Below are 13,607 nucleotides of genomic sequence, written 5' to 3'. Positions count from 1 at the left end.
TACCTCAGCCACACAACTTGCAGAAAGCGTCCATCATGTAGGCCGGTTAGCTCAGCTGGTTAGAGCGTGGTGCTAATAACGCCAAGGTCATGGGTTCGATCCCCATACGGGCCATTGATGATAGTCTTTTGGATCAGATATGAGGCGGATTAGTGTTATTTTGGGTCTCTCAAATGCCAACTTGTATGGTGGAGATCAGAAAGTCTTGTCGGACGGTGTGGACTCTTGACATGTGCGAGCCCTTATTGTTGAGTACTCATATAGTACGAATCACATGTTTAAGGTGACACATTCTAACAGAGATTTGGCATGTAGTGTGTGAAAAGAATTATGGAAGCGTCAGGGTCAAAAAACATGCACCAATTTTCTTTTTCACTATCGAGCATGACTGAAATGCCTATAATGGAGAATGTGGGCATCGATCCCACTACCTCTCGCATGCTAAGCGAGCGCTCTACCACTTGAGCTAATTCCCCTACGAGGCTCAGTGCTCTTGTTGTTCAGATCCTGGACAAAAGCTCAAGTCCAAACTGAGAGTGCAAAGCTCTACAGACACTGCAATTGATGATTTTTACATTTCTTTACTGTGAACAGCTGCATGGACTTGCATTTTAGCAGTGGCTCAAAGGTTGAGTAGATTTAATTTGATCGTTGACCGCCAATCAACCAAGAAGAGAAGGAAACTGGAGGTGTCAACTAATGTCTGTGCTTGGTCAATTACCGCAGACATCCCTCCTCATACCATTTGTATACTTTCATGGAACAGGCCTACCTCAGCCACACAACTTGCAGAAAGACTCCAACATGTAGGCCGGTTAGCTCAGCTGGTTAGAGCGTGGTGCTAATAACGCCAAGGTCATGGGTTCGATCCCCATACGGGCCATTGATGATAGTCTTTTGGATCAGATATGAGGCGGATTAGTGTTATTTTGGGTCTCTCAAATGCCAACTTGTATGGTGGAGATCAGAAAGTCTTGTCGGACGGTGTGGACTCTTGACATGTGCGAGCCCTTATTGTTGAGTACTCATATAGTACGAATCACATGTTTAAGGTGACACATTCTAACAGAGATTTGGCATGTAGTGTGTGAAAAGAATTATGGAAGCGTCAGGGTCAAAAAACATGCACCAATTTTCTTTTTCACTATCGAGCATGACTGAAATGCCTATAATGGAGAATGTGGGCATCGATCCCACTACCTCTCGCATGCTAAGCGAGCGCTCTACCACTTGAGCTAATTCCCCTACTAGGCTCAGTGCTATTGTTGTTCAGATCCTGGACAAAAGCTCAAGTCCAAACTGAGAGTGCAAAGCTCTACAGACACTGCAATTGATGATTTTTACATTTCTTTACTGTGAACAGCTGCATGGACTTGCATTTTAGCAGTGGCTCAAAGGTTGAGTAGATTTAATTTGATCGTTGACCGCCAATCAACCAAGAAGAGAAGGAAACTCGAGGTGTCAACTAATGTCTGTGCTTGGTCGATTACCACAGACATCCCTCCTCATACCATTTGTATACTTTCATGGAACAGGCCTACCTCAGCCACACAACTTGCAGAAAGCCTCCATCATGTAGGCCGGTTAGCTCAGCTGGTTAGGGCGTGGTGCTAATAACGCCAAGGTCATGGGTTCGATCCCCATACGGGCCATTGATCATCGTCTTTTGGATCAGATATGAGGCGGATTAGTGTTATCTTGGGTCTCTCAAATGCCAACTTGTATGGTGGAGATCAGAAAGTCTTGTCGGACGGTGTGGACTCTTGACATGTGCGAGCCCTTATTGTTGAGTACTCATATAGTACGAATCATATGTTTAAGGTGACACATTCTAACAGAGATTTGGCATGTAGTGTGTGAAAAGAATTATGGAAGCGTCAGGGTCAAAAAACATGCACCAATTTTCTTTTTCACTATCGAGCATGACTGAAATGCCTATAATGGAGAATGTGGGCATCGATCCCACTACCTCTCGCATGCTAAGCGAGCGCTCTACCACTTGAGCTAATTCCCCTACTAGGCTCAGTGTTCTTGTTGTTCAGATCCTGGACAAAAGCTCAAGTCCAAACTGAGAGTGCAAAGCTCTACAGACACTGCAATTGATGATTTTTACATTTCTTTACTGTGAACAGCTGCATGGACTTGCATTTTAGCAGTGGCTCAAAGGTTGAGTAGATTTAATTTGATCGTTGACCGCCAATCAACCAAGAAGAGAAGGAAACTGGAGGTGTCAACTAATGTCTGTGCTTGGTCGATTACCGCAGACATCCCTCCTCATACCATTTGTATACTTTCATGGAACAGGCCTACCTCAGCCACACAACTTGCAGAAAGACTCCATCATGTAGGCCGGTTAGCTCAGCTGGTTAGAGCGTGGTCCTAATAACGCCAAGGTCATGGGTTCGATCCCCATACGGGCCATTGATGATTGTCTTTTGGATCAGATATGAGGCGGATTAGTGTTATTTTGGGTCTCTCAAATGCCAACTTGTATGGTGGAGATCAGAAAGTCTTGTCGGACGGTGTGGACTCTTGACATGTGCGAGCCCTTATTGTTGAGTACTCATATAGTACGAATCACATGTTTAAGGTGACACATTCTAACAGAGATTTGGCATGTAGTGTGTGAAAAGAATTATGGAAGCGTCAGGGTCAAAAAACATGCACCAATTTTCTTTTTCACTATCGAGCATGACTGAAATGCCTATAATGGAGAATGTGGGCATCGATCCCACTACCTCTCGCATGCTAAGCGAGCGCTCTACCACTTGAGCTAATTCCCCTACTAGGCTCAGTGCTCTTGTTGTTCAGATCCTGGACAAAAGCTCAAGTCCAAACTGAGAGTGCAAAGCTCTACAGACACTGCAATTGATGATTTTTACATTTCTTTACTGTGAACAGCTGCATGGACTTGCATTTTAGCAGTGGCTCAAAGGTTGAGTAGATTTAATTTGATCGTTGACCGCCAATCAACCAAGAAGAGAAGGAAACTGGAGGTGTCAACTAATGTCTGTGCTTGGTCGATTACCGCAGACATCCCTCCTCATACCATTTGTATACTTTCATGGAACAGGCCTACCTCAGCCACACAACTTGCAGAAAGACTCCATCATGTAGGCCGGTTAGCTCAGCTGGTTAGAGCGTGGTGCTAATAACGCCAAGGTCATGGGTTCGATCCCCATACGGGCCATTGATGATAGTCTTTTGGATCAGATATGAGGCGGATTAGTGTTATTTTGGGTCTCTCAAATGCCAACTTGTATGGTGGAGATCAGAAAGTCTTGTCGGACGGTGTGGACTCTTGACATGTGCGAGCCCTTATTGTTGAGTACTCATATAGTACGAATCACATGTTTAAGGTGACACATTCTAACAGAGATTTGGCATGTAGTGTGTGAAAAGAATTATGGAAGCGTCAGGGTCAAAAAACATGCACCAATTTTCTTTTTACTATCGAGCATGACTGAAATGCCTATAATGGAGAATGTGGGCATCGATCCCACTACCTCTCGCATGCTAAGCGAGCGCTCTACCACTTGAGCTAATTCCCCTATGAGGCTCAGTGCTCTTGTTGTTCAGATCCTGGACAAAAGCTCAAGTCCAAACTGAGAGTGCAAAGCTCTACAGACACTGCAATTGATGATTTTTACATTTCTTTACTGTGAACAGCTGCATGGACTTGCATTTTAGCAGTGGCTCCAAGGTTGAGTAGATTTAATTTGATCGTTGACCGCCAATCAACCAAGAAGAGAAGGAAACTGGAGGTGTCAACTAATGTCTGTGCTTGGTCGATTACCGCAGACATCCCTCCTCATACCATTTGTATACTTTCATGGAACAGGCCTACCTCAGCCACACAACTTGCAGAAAAACTCCATCATGTAGGCCGGTTAGCTCAGCTGGTTAGAGCGTGGTGCTAATAACGCCAAGGTCATGGGTTCGATCCCCATACGGGCCATTGATGATAGTCTTTTGGATCAGATATGAGGCGGATTAGTGTTATTTTGGGTCTCTCAAATGCCAACTTGTATGGTGGAGATCAGAAAGTCTTGTCGGACGGTGTGGACTCTTGACATGTGCGAGCCCTTATTGTTGAGTACTCATATAGTACGAATCACATGTTTAAGGTGACACATTCTAACAGAGATTTGGCATGTAGTGTGTGAAAAGAATTATGGAAGCGTCAGGGTCAAAAAACATGCACCAATTTTCTTTTTCACTATCGAGCATGACTGAAATGCCTATAATGGAGAATGTGGGCATCGATCCCACTACCTCTCGCATGCTAAGCGAGCGCTCTACCACTTGAGCTAATTCCCCTACTAGGCTCAGTGCTCTTGTTGTTCAGATCCTGGACAAAAGCTCAAGTCCAAACTGAGAGTGCAAAGCTCTACAGACACTGCAATTGATGATTTTTACATTTCTTTACTGTGAACAGCTGCATGGACTTGCATTTTAGCAGTGGCTCCAAGGTTGAGTAGATTTAATTTGATCGTTGACCGCCAATCAACCAAGAAGAGAAGGAAACTGGAGGTGTCAACTAATGTCTGTGCTTGGTCGATTACCGCAGACATCCCTCCTCATACCATTTGTATACTTTCATGGAACAGGCCTACCTCAGCCACACAACTTGCAGAAAAACTCCATCATGTAGGCCGGTTAGCTCAGCTGGTTAGAGCGTGGTGCTAATAACGCCAAGGTCATGGGTTCGATCCCCATACGGGCCATTGATGATAGTCTTTTGGATCAGATATGAGGCGGATTAGTGTTATTTTGGGTCTCTCAAATGCCAACTTGTATGGTGGAGATCAGAAAGTCTTGTCGGACGGTGTGGACTCTTGACATGTGCGAGCCCTTATTGTTGAGTACTCATATAGTACGAATCACATGTTTAAGGTGACACATTCTAACAGAGATTTGGCATGTAGTGTGTGAAAAGAATTATGGAAGCGTCAGGGTCAAAAAACATGCACCAATTTTCTTTTTCACTATCGAGCATGACTGAAATGCCTATAATGGAGAATGTGGGCATCGATCCCACTACCTCTCGCATGCTAAGCGAGCGCTCTACCACTTGAGCTAATTCCCCTACTAGGCTCAGTGCTCTTGTTGTTCAGATCCTGGACAAAAGCTCAAGTCCAAACTGAGAGTGCAAAGCTCTACAGACACTGCAATTGATGATTTTTACATTTCTTTACTGTGAACAGCTGCATGGACTTGCATTTTAGCAGTGGCTCAAAGGTTGAGTAGATTTAATTTGATCGTTGACCGCCAATCAACCAAGAAGAGAAGGAAACTGGAGGTGTCAACTAATGTCTGTGCTTGGTCGATTACCGCAGACATCCCTCCTCATACCATTTGTATACTTTCATGGAACAGGCCTACCTCAGCCACACAACTTGCAGAAAGACTCCATCATGTAGGCCGGTTAGCTCAGCTGGTTAGAGCGTGGTGCTAATAACGCCAAGGTCATGGGTTCGATCCCCATACGGGCCATTGATGATAGTCTTTTGGATCAGATATGAGGCGGATTAGTGTTATTTTGGGTCTCTCAAATGCCAACTTGTATGGTGGAGATCAGAAAGTCTTGTCGGACGGTGTGGACTCTTGACATGTGCGAGCCCTTATTGTTGAGTACTCATATAGTACGAATCACATGTTTAAGGTGACACATTCTAACAGAGATTTGGCATGTAGTGTGTGAAAAGAATTATGGAAGCGTCAGGGTCAAAAAACATGCACCAATTTTCTTTTTACTATCGAGCATGACTGAAATGCCTATAATGGAGAATGTGGGCATCGATCCCACTACCTCTCGCATGCTAAGCGAGCGCTCTACCACTTGAGCTAATTCCCCTATGAGGCTCAGTGCTCTTGTTGTTCAGATCCTGGACAAAAGCTCAAGTCCAAACTGAGAGTGCAAAGCTCTACAGACACTGCAATTGATGATTTTTACATTTCTTTACTGTGAACAGCTGCATGGACTTGCATTTTAGCAGTGGCTCCAAGGTTGAGTAGATTTAATTTGATCGTTGACCGCCAATCAACCAAGAAGAGAAGGAAACTGGAGGTGTCAACTAATGTCTGTGCTTGGTCGATTACCGCAGACATCCCTCCTCATACCATTTGTATACTTTCATGGAACAGGCCTACCTCAGCCACACAACTTGCAGAAAAACTCCATCATGTAGGCCGGTTAGCTCAGCTGGTTAGAGCGTGGTGCTAATAACGCCAAGGTCATGGGTTCGATCCCCATACGGGCCATTGATGATAGTCTTTTGGATCAGATATGAGGCGGATTAGTGTTATTTTGGGTCTCTCAAATGCCAACTTGTATGGTGGAGATCAGAAAGTCTTGTCGGACGGTGTGGACTCTTGACATGTGCGAGCCCTTATTGTTGAGTACTCATATAGTACGAATCACATGTTTAAGGTGACACATTCTAACAGAGATTTGGCATGTAGTGTGTGAAAAGAATTATGGAAGCGTCAGGGTCAAAAAACATGCACCAATTTTCTTTTTCACTATCGAGCATGACTGAAATGCCTATAATGGAGAATGTGGGCATCGATCCCACTACCTCTCGCATGCTAAGCGAGCGCTCTACCACTTGAGCTAATTCCCCTACTAGGCTCAGTGCTCTTGTTGTTCAGATCCTGGACAAAAGCTCAAGTCCAAACTGAGAGTGCAAAGCTCTACAGACACTGCAATTGATGATTTTTACATTTCTTTACTGTGAACAGCTGCATGGACTTGCATTTTAGCAGTGGCTCAAAGGTTGAGTAGATTTAATTTGATCGTTGACCGCCAATCAACCAAGAAGAGAAGGAAACTGGAGGTGTCAACTAATGTCTGTGCTTGGTCGATTACCGCAGACATCCCTCCTCATACCATTTGTATACTTTCATGGAACAGGCCTACCTCAGCCACACAACTTGCAGAAAGACTCCATCATGTAGGCCGGTTAGCTCAGCTGGTTAGAGCGTGGTGCTAATAACGCCAAGGTCATGGGTTCGATCCCCATACGGGCCATTGATGATAGTCTTTTGGATCAGATATGAGGCGGATTAGTGTTATTTTGGGTCTCTCAAATGCCAACTTGTATGGTGGAGATCAGAAAGTCTTGTCGGACGGTGTGGACTCTTGACATGTGCGAGCCCTTATTGTTGAGTACTCATATAGTACGAATCACATGTTTAAGGTGACACATTCTAACAGAGATTTGGCATGTAGTGTGTGAAAAGAATTATGGAAGCGTCAGGGTCAAAAAACATGCACCAATTTTCTTTTTCACTATCGAGCATGACTGAAATGCCTATAATGGAGAATGTGGGCATCGATCCCACTACCTCTCGCATGCTAAGCGAGCGCTCTACCACTTGAGCTAATTCCCCTACTAGGCTCAGTGCTCTTGTTGTTCAGATCCTGGACAAAAGCTCAAGTCCAAACTGAGAGTGCAAAGCTCTACAGACACTGCAATTGATGATTTTTACATTTCTTTACTGTGAACAGCTGCATGGACTTGCATTTTAGCAGTGGCTCAAAGGTTGAGTAGATTTAATTTGATCGTTGACCGCCAATCAACCAAGAAGAGAAGGAAACTGGAGGTGTCAACTAATGTCTGTGCTTGGTCGATTACCGCAGACATCCCTCCTCATACCATTTGTATACTTTCATGGAACAGGCCTACCTCAGCCACACAACTTGCAGAAAGACTCCATCATGTAGGCCGGTTAGCTCAGCTGGTTAGAGCGTGGTGCTAATAACGCCAAGGTCATGGGTTCGATCCCCATACGGGCCATTGATGATAGTCTTTTGGATCAGATATGAGGCGGATTAGTGTTATTTTGGGTCTCTCAAATGCCAACTTGTATGGTGGAGATCAGAAAGTCTTGTCGGACGGTGTGGACTCTTGACATGTGCGAGCCCTTATTGTTGAGTACTCATATAGTACGAATCACATGTTTAAGGTGACACATTCTAACAGAGATTTGGCATGTAGTGTGTGAAAAGAATTATGGAAGCGTCAGGGTCAAAAAACATGCACCAATTTTCTTTTTACTATCGAGCATGACTGAAATGCCTATAATGGAGAATGTGGGCATCGATCCCACTACCTCTCGCATGCTAAGCGAGCGCTCTACCACTTGAGCTAATTCCCCTATGAGGCTCAGTGCTCTTGTTGTTCAGATCCTGGACAAAAGCTCAAGTCCAAACTGAGAGTGCAAAGCTCTACAGACACTGCAATTGATGATTTTTACATTTCTTTACTGTGAACAGCTGCATGGACTTGCATTTTAGCAGTGGCTCCAAGGTTGAGTAGATTTAATTTGATCGTTGACCGCCAATCAACCAAGAAGAGAAGGAAACTGGAGGTGTCAACTAATGTCTGTGCTTGGTCGATTACCGCAGACATCCCTCCTCATACCATTTGTATACTTTCATGGAACAGGCCTACCTCAGCCACACAACTTGCAGAAAGACTCCATCATGTAGGCCGGTTAGCTCAGCTGGTTAGAGCGTGGTGCTAATAACGCCAAGGTCATGGGTTCGATCCCCATACGGGCCATTGATGATAGTCTTTTGGATCAGATATGAGGCGGATTAGTGTTATTTTGGGTCTCTCAAATGCCAACTTGTATGGTGGAGATCAGAAAGTCTTGTCGGACGGTGTGGACTCTTGACATGTGCGAGCCCTTATTGTTGAGTACTCATATAGTACGAATCACATGTTTAAGGTGACACATTCTAACAGAGATTTGGCATGTAGTGTGTGAAAAGAATTATGGAAGCGTCAGGGTCAAAAAACATGCACCAATTTTCTTTTTCACTATCGAGCATGACTGAAATGCCTATAATGGAGAATGTGGGCATCGATCCCACTACCTCTCGCATGCTAAGCGAGCGCTCTACCACTTGAGCTAATTCCCCTACTAGGCTCAGTGCTCTTGTTGTTCAGATCCTGGACAAAAGCTCAAGTCCAAACTGAGAGTGCAAAGCTCTACAGACACTGCAATTGATGATTTTTACATTTCTTTACTGTGAACAGCTGCATGGACTTGCATTTTAGCAGTGGCTCAAAGGTTGAGTAGATTTAATTTGATCGTTGACCGCCAATCAAACAAGAAGAGAAGGAAACTGGAGGTGTCAACTAATGTCTGTGCTTGGTCGATTACCGCAGACATCCCTCCTCATACCATTTGTATACTTTCATGGAACAGGCCTACCTCAGCCACACAACTTGCAGAAAGACTCCATCATGTAGGCCGGTTAGCTCAGCTGGTTAGAGCGTGGTGCTAATAACGCCAAGGTCATGGGTTCGATCCCCATACGGGCCATTGATGATAGTCTTTTGGATCAGATATGAGGCGGATTAGTGTTATTTTGGGTCTCTCAAATGCCAACTTGTATGGTGGAGATCAGAAAGTCTTGTCGGACGGTGTGGACTCTTGACATGTGCGAGCCCTTATTGTTGAGTACTCATATAGTACGAATCACATGTTTAAGGTGACACATTCTAACAGAGATTTGGCATGTAGTGTGTGAAAAGAATTATGGAAGCGTCAGGGTCAAAAAACATGCACCAATTTTCTTTTTACTATCGAGCATGACTGAAATGCCTATAATGGAGAATGTGGGCATCGATCCCACTACCTCTCGCATGCTAAGCGAGCGCTCTACCACTTGAGCTAATTCCCCTATGAGGCTCAGTGCTCTTGTTGTTCAGATCCTGGACAAAAGCTCAAGTCCAAACTGAGAGTGCAAAGCTCTACAGACACTGCAATTGATGATTTTTACATTTCTTTACTGTGAACAGCTGCATGGACTTGCATTTTAGCAGTGGCTCCAAGGTTGAGTAGATTTAATTTGATCGTTGACCGCCAATCAACCAAGAAGAGAAGGAAACTGGAGGTGTCAACTAATGTCTGTGCTTGGTCGATTACCGCAGACATCCCTCCTCATACCATTTGTATACTTTCATGGAAAAGGACTACCTCAGCCACACAACTTGCAGAAAGCGTCCATCATGTAGGCCGGTTAGCTCAGCTGGTTAGAGCGTGGTGCTAATAACGCCAAGGTCATGGGTTCGATCCCCATACGGGCCATTGATGATAGTCTTTTGGATCAGATATGAGGCGGATTAGTGTTATTTTGGGTCTCTCAAATGCCAACTTGTATGGTGGAGATCAGAAAGTCTTGTCGGACGGTGTGGACTCTTGACATGTGCGAGCCCTTATTGTTGAGTACTCATATAGTACGAATCACATGTTTAAGGTGACACATTCTAACAGAGATTTGGCATGTAGTGTGTGAAAAGAATTATGGAAGCGTCAGGGTCAAAAAACATGCACCAATTTTCTTTTTCACTATCGAGCATGACTGAAATGCCTATAATGGAGAATGTGGGCATCGATCCCACTACCTCTCGCATGCTAAGCGAGCGCTCTACCACTTGAGCTAATTCCCCTACGAGGCTCAGTGCTCTTGTTGTTCAGATCCTGGACAAAAGCTCAAGTCCAAACTGAGAGTGCAAAGCTCTACAGACACTGCAATTGATGATTTTTACATTTCTTTACTGTGAACAGCTGCATGGACTTGCATTTTAGCAGTGGCTCAAAGGTTGAGTAGATTTAATTTGATCGTTGACCGCCAATCAACCAAGAAGAGAAGGAAACTGGAGGTGTCAACTAATGTCTGTGCTTGGTCAATTACCGCAGACATCCCTCCTCATACCATTTGTATACTTTCATGGAACAGGCCTACCTCAGCCACACAACTTGCAGAAAGACTCCATCATGTAGGCCGGTTAGCTCAGCTGGTTAGAGCGTGGTGTATGGTGTGATTTTTGTTTCAATAGTTCCACAAAAGCAAAAGTAAATCCAAGAGCAGAAAGTATATGTTATGAATGCAAAACAGAAAAATATATATCAAAAGTATATATTTTTTATATAATTGGTTATTTGAAACTTATTTTCGTTTGCATTTTGACAAGTTTTTGGTTCCATTGTTTTTGTTTTTTTGGATTTTCCCAGTAAGGTCTTTTGCTTCTGGAATCTCTCTTTGCTTCTGGTTCGTTTTTTGCTTCTGACTTTTGGAACACATTTCACGTGTGGGAGGGTCTTAGATGAAGGCGTTCCTCTGCAATCTCCATTGGTCACTGATTCCGGACTGACACAGAGCTCTGAGACCGCCTCTGGGACCAAGCCACGCCCACCCCACCAGCCTCCCAGCGTTTTCAAACGTGGCGGAACGCGGTGGTTCTGTTTCACAGTAGCATGTAAACTAAGTTTTACCATAAAAGTTTATACAAAGGTTATAATTAATTGGTAAATGGTCTGTAGATATTGCAAATGTACACTGTATAATAACTACATTAAGCATGGCAGTTAATATTTAGCACACTTCACCAGCGCGAGCTTTTTAAAATTTTAGTGAACTGGATGCAGACATGAAAATCTGTCACCTTGCGGCGAAATTCGCCGTTTTTGAAGTATTTTGCGGTAAAACAAACTCTTATGAAAAATAGGTAGATAGTAAAATAAGAAACAAGATTTTTTTGTAGTTCTAAATGATGAACCCTGGTATTTTTACACTCATTTTTGCCGCTGATGTTATTTATTGGTTCATTAAGATGTAATGGTTTTGACTGAGCCATCTGGAATGGCGAAAGCGGCTCGCGTTTACGGATCTGGCTCCATATATTGACAAGACAGGTCAATATTTTTCAGCGCGACATTACCGTGAGAGAAGTCAACAGGGAAGAGCGTGTTTAAAGCTAGCCTTTAAATTATTTTTAATTTAATCGCTGCTGTAGCTTCTGTCACCGTTTTGCTACATTCACAATAGTAGCGACTAGTTACTCGCTCCTCCTGGATCATTCGCTAGCGTCCCCGCGGGTCTAAAGTGAGAAGGAAACTAATCCGCACTCTGCGTTTCAATGGACTACTCTTCTTACTCGCACCCCTCCAAGTTAAAATCTTTTTGTTTTTATCTCTGAGTCGGACAGTGTCTGAATGTCATGTCTGACATGTATTATGTTTAGTATCTCTATGTTCAATGGTTCAATGAATATTGTTCACTTCTTAATAAAATATGGACAGCACAAGATGCATGTGATGTGTGTTTGTGTGTGGTACCTGCAGAACACTGAAAAACAGTGTGAGTGAACAAAGCTGGTTGTATATAGGGTGGCCACTTTTCAGTATTGCTTTAATTTTGGTATTTGGCTTTAATTTTGGTATTTTTTACTATTATGGATTTTACTATATTTGGCATCACCTCTCGTACACCAGCTGCCCCCCACCCCCCGTCCGTCGCCATACCAGATATTGCAAATACTCATATTTCTTCCACACATCAATGTTCTCTCCATCCAGTTCACTAAAAATTTAAAAAGCTCGTGCTGGTGAGCATGCTTAATGTAGTTATTATACAGTGTACATTTGCAATATCTACAGACCATTTACCAATTAATTATAACCTTTGTATAAACTTTTATGGTAAAACTTAGTTTACATGCTACTGTGAAACAGAACCACCGCGTTCCGCCACGTTTGAAAACGCTGGGAGGCTGGTGGGGTGGGCGTGGCTTGGTCCCAGAGGCGGTCTCAGAGCTCTGTGTCAGTCCGGAATCAGTGACCAATGGAGATTGCAGAGGAACGCCTTCATCTAAGACCCTCCCACACGTGAAATGTGTTCCAAAAGTCAGAAGCAAAAAACGAACCAGAAGCAAAGAGAGATTCCAGAAGCAAAAGACCTTACTGGGAAAATCCAAAAAAACAAAAACAATGGAACCAAAAACTTGTCAAAATGCAAACGAAAATAAGTTTCAAATAACCAATTATATAAAAAATATATACTTTTGATATATATTTTTCTGTTTTGCATTCATAACATATACTTTCTGCTCTTGGATTTACTTTTGCTTTTGTGGAACTATTGAAACAAAAATCACACCATAGTGGTGCTAATAACGCCAAGGTCATGGGTTCGATCCCCATACGGGCCATTGATGATAGTCTTTTGGATCAGATATGAGGCGGATTAGTGTTATTTTGGGTCTCTCAAATGCCAACTTGTATGGTGGAGATCAGAAAGTCTTGTCGGACGGTGTGGACTCTTGACATGTGCGAGCCCTTATTGTTGAGTACTCATATAGTACGAATCACATGTTTAAGGTGACACATTCTAACAGAGATTTGGCATGTAGTGTGTGAAAAGAATTATGGAAGCGTCAGGGTCAAAAAACATGCACCAATTTTCTTTTTCACTATCGAGCATGACTGAAATGCCTATAATGGAGAATGTGGGCATCGATCCCACTACCTCTCGCATGCTAAGCGAGCGCTCTACCACTTGAGCTAATTCCCCTACTAGGCTCAGTGCTATTGTTGTTCAGATCCTGGACAAAAGCTCAAGTCCAAACTGAGAGTGCAAAGCTCTACAGACACTGCAATTGATGATTTTTACATTTCTTTACTGTGAACAGCTGCATGGACTTGCATTTTAGCAGTGGCTCAAAGGTTGAGTAGATTTAATTTGATCGTTGACCGCCAATCAACCAAGAAGAGAAGGAAACTCGAGGTGTCAACTAATGTCTGTGCTT

General features: G+C 43.5%; 28 non-coding genes across 28 annotated transcripts; 13 read left to right on the top strand and 15 right to left on the bottom strand.

The window, feature by feature from the left end:
- The first annotated feature begins 40 nt into the window (after window positions 1–40).
- On the top strand, window positions 41–114 carry trnai-aau (transfer RNA isoleucine (anticodon AAU)). Its single transcript has one exon. It is a non-coding gene; the product is annotated as a tRNA-Ile (tRNA).
- Window positions 115–403: 289 nt separating this feature from the next.
- On the bottom strand, window positions 404–476 carry trnaa-agc (transfer RNA alanine (anticodon AGC)). Its single transcript has one exon. It is a non-coding gene; the product is annotated as a tRNA-Ala (tRNA).
- A 333-nt stretch (window positions 477–809) lies between these two features.
- trnai-aau (transfer RNA isoleucine (anticodon AAU)) lies at window positions 810–883 on the top strand. Its single transcript has one exon. It is a non-coding gene; the product is annotated as a tRNA-Ile (tRNA).
- Window positions 884–1,172: 289 nt separating this feature from the next.
- Window positions 1,173–1,245, bottom strand: trnaa-agc (transfer RNA alanine (anticodon AGC)). The gene has a single exon. It is a non-coding gene; the product is annotated as a tRNA-Ala (tRNA).
- A 333-nt stretch (window positions 1,246–1,578) lies between these two features.
- trnai-aau (transfer RNA isoleucine (anticodon AAU)) lies at window positions 1,579–1,652 on the top strand. The gene has a single exon. It is a non-coding gene; the product is annotated as a tRNA-Ile (tRNA).
- A 289-nt stretch (window positions 1,653–1,941) lies between these two features.
- On the bottom strand, window positions 1,942–2,014 carry trnaa-agc (transfer RNA alanine (anticodon AGC)). The gene has a single exon. It is a non-coding gene; the product is annotated as a tRNA-Ala (tRNA).
- Window positions 2,015–2,710: 696 nt separating this feature from the next.
- On the bottom strand, window positions 2,711–2,783 carry trnaa-agc (transfer RNA alanine (anticodon AGC)). The gene has a single exon. It is a non-coding gene; the product is annotated as a tRNA-Ala (tRNA).
- Window positions 2,784–3,116: 333 nt separating this feature from the next.
- On the top strand, window positions 3,117–3,190 carry trnai-aau (transfer RNA isoleucine (anticodon AAU)). The gene has a single exon. It is a non-coding gene; the product is annotated as a tRNA-Ile (tRNA).
- A 288-nt stretch (window positions 3,191–3,478) lies between these two features.
- trnaa-agc (transfer RNA alanine (anticodon AGC)) lies at window positions 3,479–3,551 on the bottom strand. The gene has a single exon. It is a non-coding gene; the product is annotated as a tRNA-Ala (tRNA).
- Window positions 3,552–3,884: 333 nt separating this feature from the next.
- On the top strand, window positions 3,885–3,958 carry trnai-aau (transfer RNA isoleucine (anticodon AAU)). The gene has a single exon. It is a non-coding gene; the product is annotated as a tRNA-Ile (tRNA).
- A 289-nt stretch (window positions 3,959–4,247) lies between these two features.
- Window positions 4,248–4,320, bottom strand: trnaa-agc (transfer RNA alanine (anticodon AGC)). The gene has a single exon. It is a non-coding gene; the product is annotated as a tRNA-Ala (tRNA).
- A 333-nt stretch (window positions 4,321–4,653) lies between these two features.
- Window positions 4,654–4,727, top strand: trnai-aau (transfer RNA isoleucine (anticodon AAU)). Its single transcript has one exon. It is a non-coding gene; the product is annotated as a tRNA-Ile (tRNA).
- A 289-nt stretch (window positions 4,728–5,016) lies between these two features.
- On the bottom strand, window positions 5,017–5,089 carry trnaa-agc (transfer RNA alanine (anticodon AGC)). The gene has a single exon. It is a non-coding gene; the product is annotated as a tRNA-Ala (tRNA).
- A 333-nt stretch (window positions 5,090–5,422) lies between these two features.
- On the top strand, window positions 5,423–5,496 carry trnai-aau (transfer RNA isoleucine (anticodon AAU)). Its single transcript has one exon. It is a non-coding gene; the product is annotated as a tRNA-Ile (tRNA).
- Window positions 5,497–5,784: 288 nt separating this feature from the next.
- Window positions 5,785–5,857, bottom strand: trnaa-agc (transfer RNA alanine (anticodon AGC)). The gene has a single exon. It is a non-coding gene; the product is annotated as a tRNA-Ala (tRNA).
- A 333-nt stretch (window positions 5,858–6,190) lies between these two features.
- Window positions 6,191–6,264, top strand: trnai-aau (transfer RNA isoleucine (anticodon AAU)). Its single transcript has one exon. It is a non-coding gene; the product is annotated as a tRNA-Ile (tRNA).
- Window positions 6,265–6,553: 289 nt separating this feature from the next.
- On the bottom strand, window positions 6,554–6,626 carry trnaa-agc (transfer RNA alanine (anticodon AGC)). Its single transcript has one exon. It is a non-coding gene; the product is annotated as a tRNA-Ala (tRNA).
- A 333-nt stretch (window positions 6,627–6,959) lies between these two features.
- trnai-aau (transfer RNA isoleucine (anticodon AAU)) lies at window positions 6,960–7,033 on the top strand. The gene has a single exon. It is a non-coding gene; the product is annotated as a tRNA-Ile (tRNA).
- A 289-nt stretch (window positions 7,034–7,322) lies between these two features.
- On the bottom strand, window positions 7,323–7,395 carry trnaa-agc (transfer RNA alanine (anticodon AGC)). The gene has a single exon. It is a non-coding gene; the product is annotated as a tRNA-Ala (tRNA).
- A 333-nt stretch (window positions 7,396–7,728) lies between these two features.
- Window positions 7,729–7,802, top strand: trnai-aau (transfer RNA isoleucine (anticodon AAU)). The gene has a single exon. It is a non-coding gene; the product is annotated as a tRNA-Ile (tRNA).
- A 288-nt stretch (window positions 7,803–8,090) lies between these two features.
- On the bottom strand, window positions 8,091–8,163 carry trnaa-agc (transfer RNA alanine (anticodon AGC)). Its single transcript has one exon. It is a non-coding gene; the product is annotated as a tRNA-Ala (tRNA).
- A 333-nt stretch (window positions 8,164–8,496) lies between these two features.
- trnai-aau (transfer RNA isoleucine (anticodon AAU)) lies at window positions 8,497–8,570 on the top strand. Its single transcript has one exon. It is a non-coding gene; the product is annotated as a tRNA-Ile (tRNA).
- Window positions 8,571–8,859: 289 nt separating this feature from the next.
- Window positions 8,860–8,932, bottom strand: trnaa-agc (transfer RNA alanine (anticodon AGC)). The gene has a single exon. It is a non-coding gene; the product is annotated as a tRNA-Ala (tRNA).
- A 333-nt stretch (window positions 8,933–9,265) lies between these two features.
- Window positions 9,266–9,339, top strand: trnai-aau (transfer RNA isoleucine (anticodon AAU)). The gene has a single exon. It is a non-coding gene; the product is annotated as a tRNA-Ile (tRNA).
- Window positions 9,340–9,627: 288 nt separating this feature from the next.
- Window positions 9,628–9,700, bottom strand: trnaa-agc (transfer RNA alanine (anticodon AGC)). The gene has a single exon. It is a non-coding gene; the product is annotated as a tRNA-Ala (tRNA).
- A 333-nt stretch (window positions 9,701–10,033) lies between these two features.
- trnai-aau (transfer RNA isoleucine (anticodon AAU)) lies at window positions 10,034–10,107 on the top strand. The gene has a single exon. It is a non-coding gene; the product is annotated as a tRNA-Ile (tRNA).
- Window positions 10,108–10,396: 289 nt separating this feature from the next.
- On the bottom strand, window positions 10,397–10,469 carry trnaa-agc (transfer RNA alanine (anticodon AGC)). The gene has a single exon. It is a non-coding gene; the product is annotated as a tRNA-Ala (tRNA).
- Window positions 10,470–13,299: 2,830 nt separating this feature from the next.
- trnaa-agc (transfer RNA alanine (anticodon AGC)) lies at window positions 13,300–13,372 on the bottom strand. The gene has a single exon. It is a non-coding gene; the product is annotated as a tRNA-Ala (tRNA).
- Between the last annotated feature and the right edge of the window lie 235 nt (window positions 13,373–13,607).

Source organism: Brachyhypopomus gauderio, chromosome 1 (assembly GCF_052324685.1).
Source record: "Brachyhypopomus gauderio isolate BG-103 chromosome 1, BGAUD_0.2, whole genome shotgun sequence".
Classification (NCBI taxonomy): Eukaryota; Metazoa; Chordata; class Actinopteri; order Gymnotiformes; family Hypopomidae; genus Brachyhypopomus; species Brachyhypopomus gauderio.
The sequence above is the reverse complement of the archived record's forward strand: the minus strand, read 5'-3'. Positions and strand labels throughout refer to the sequence as shown.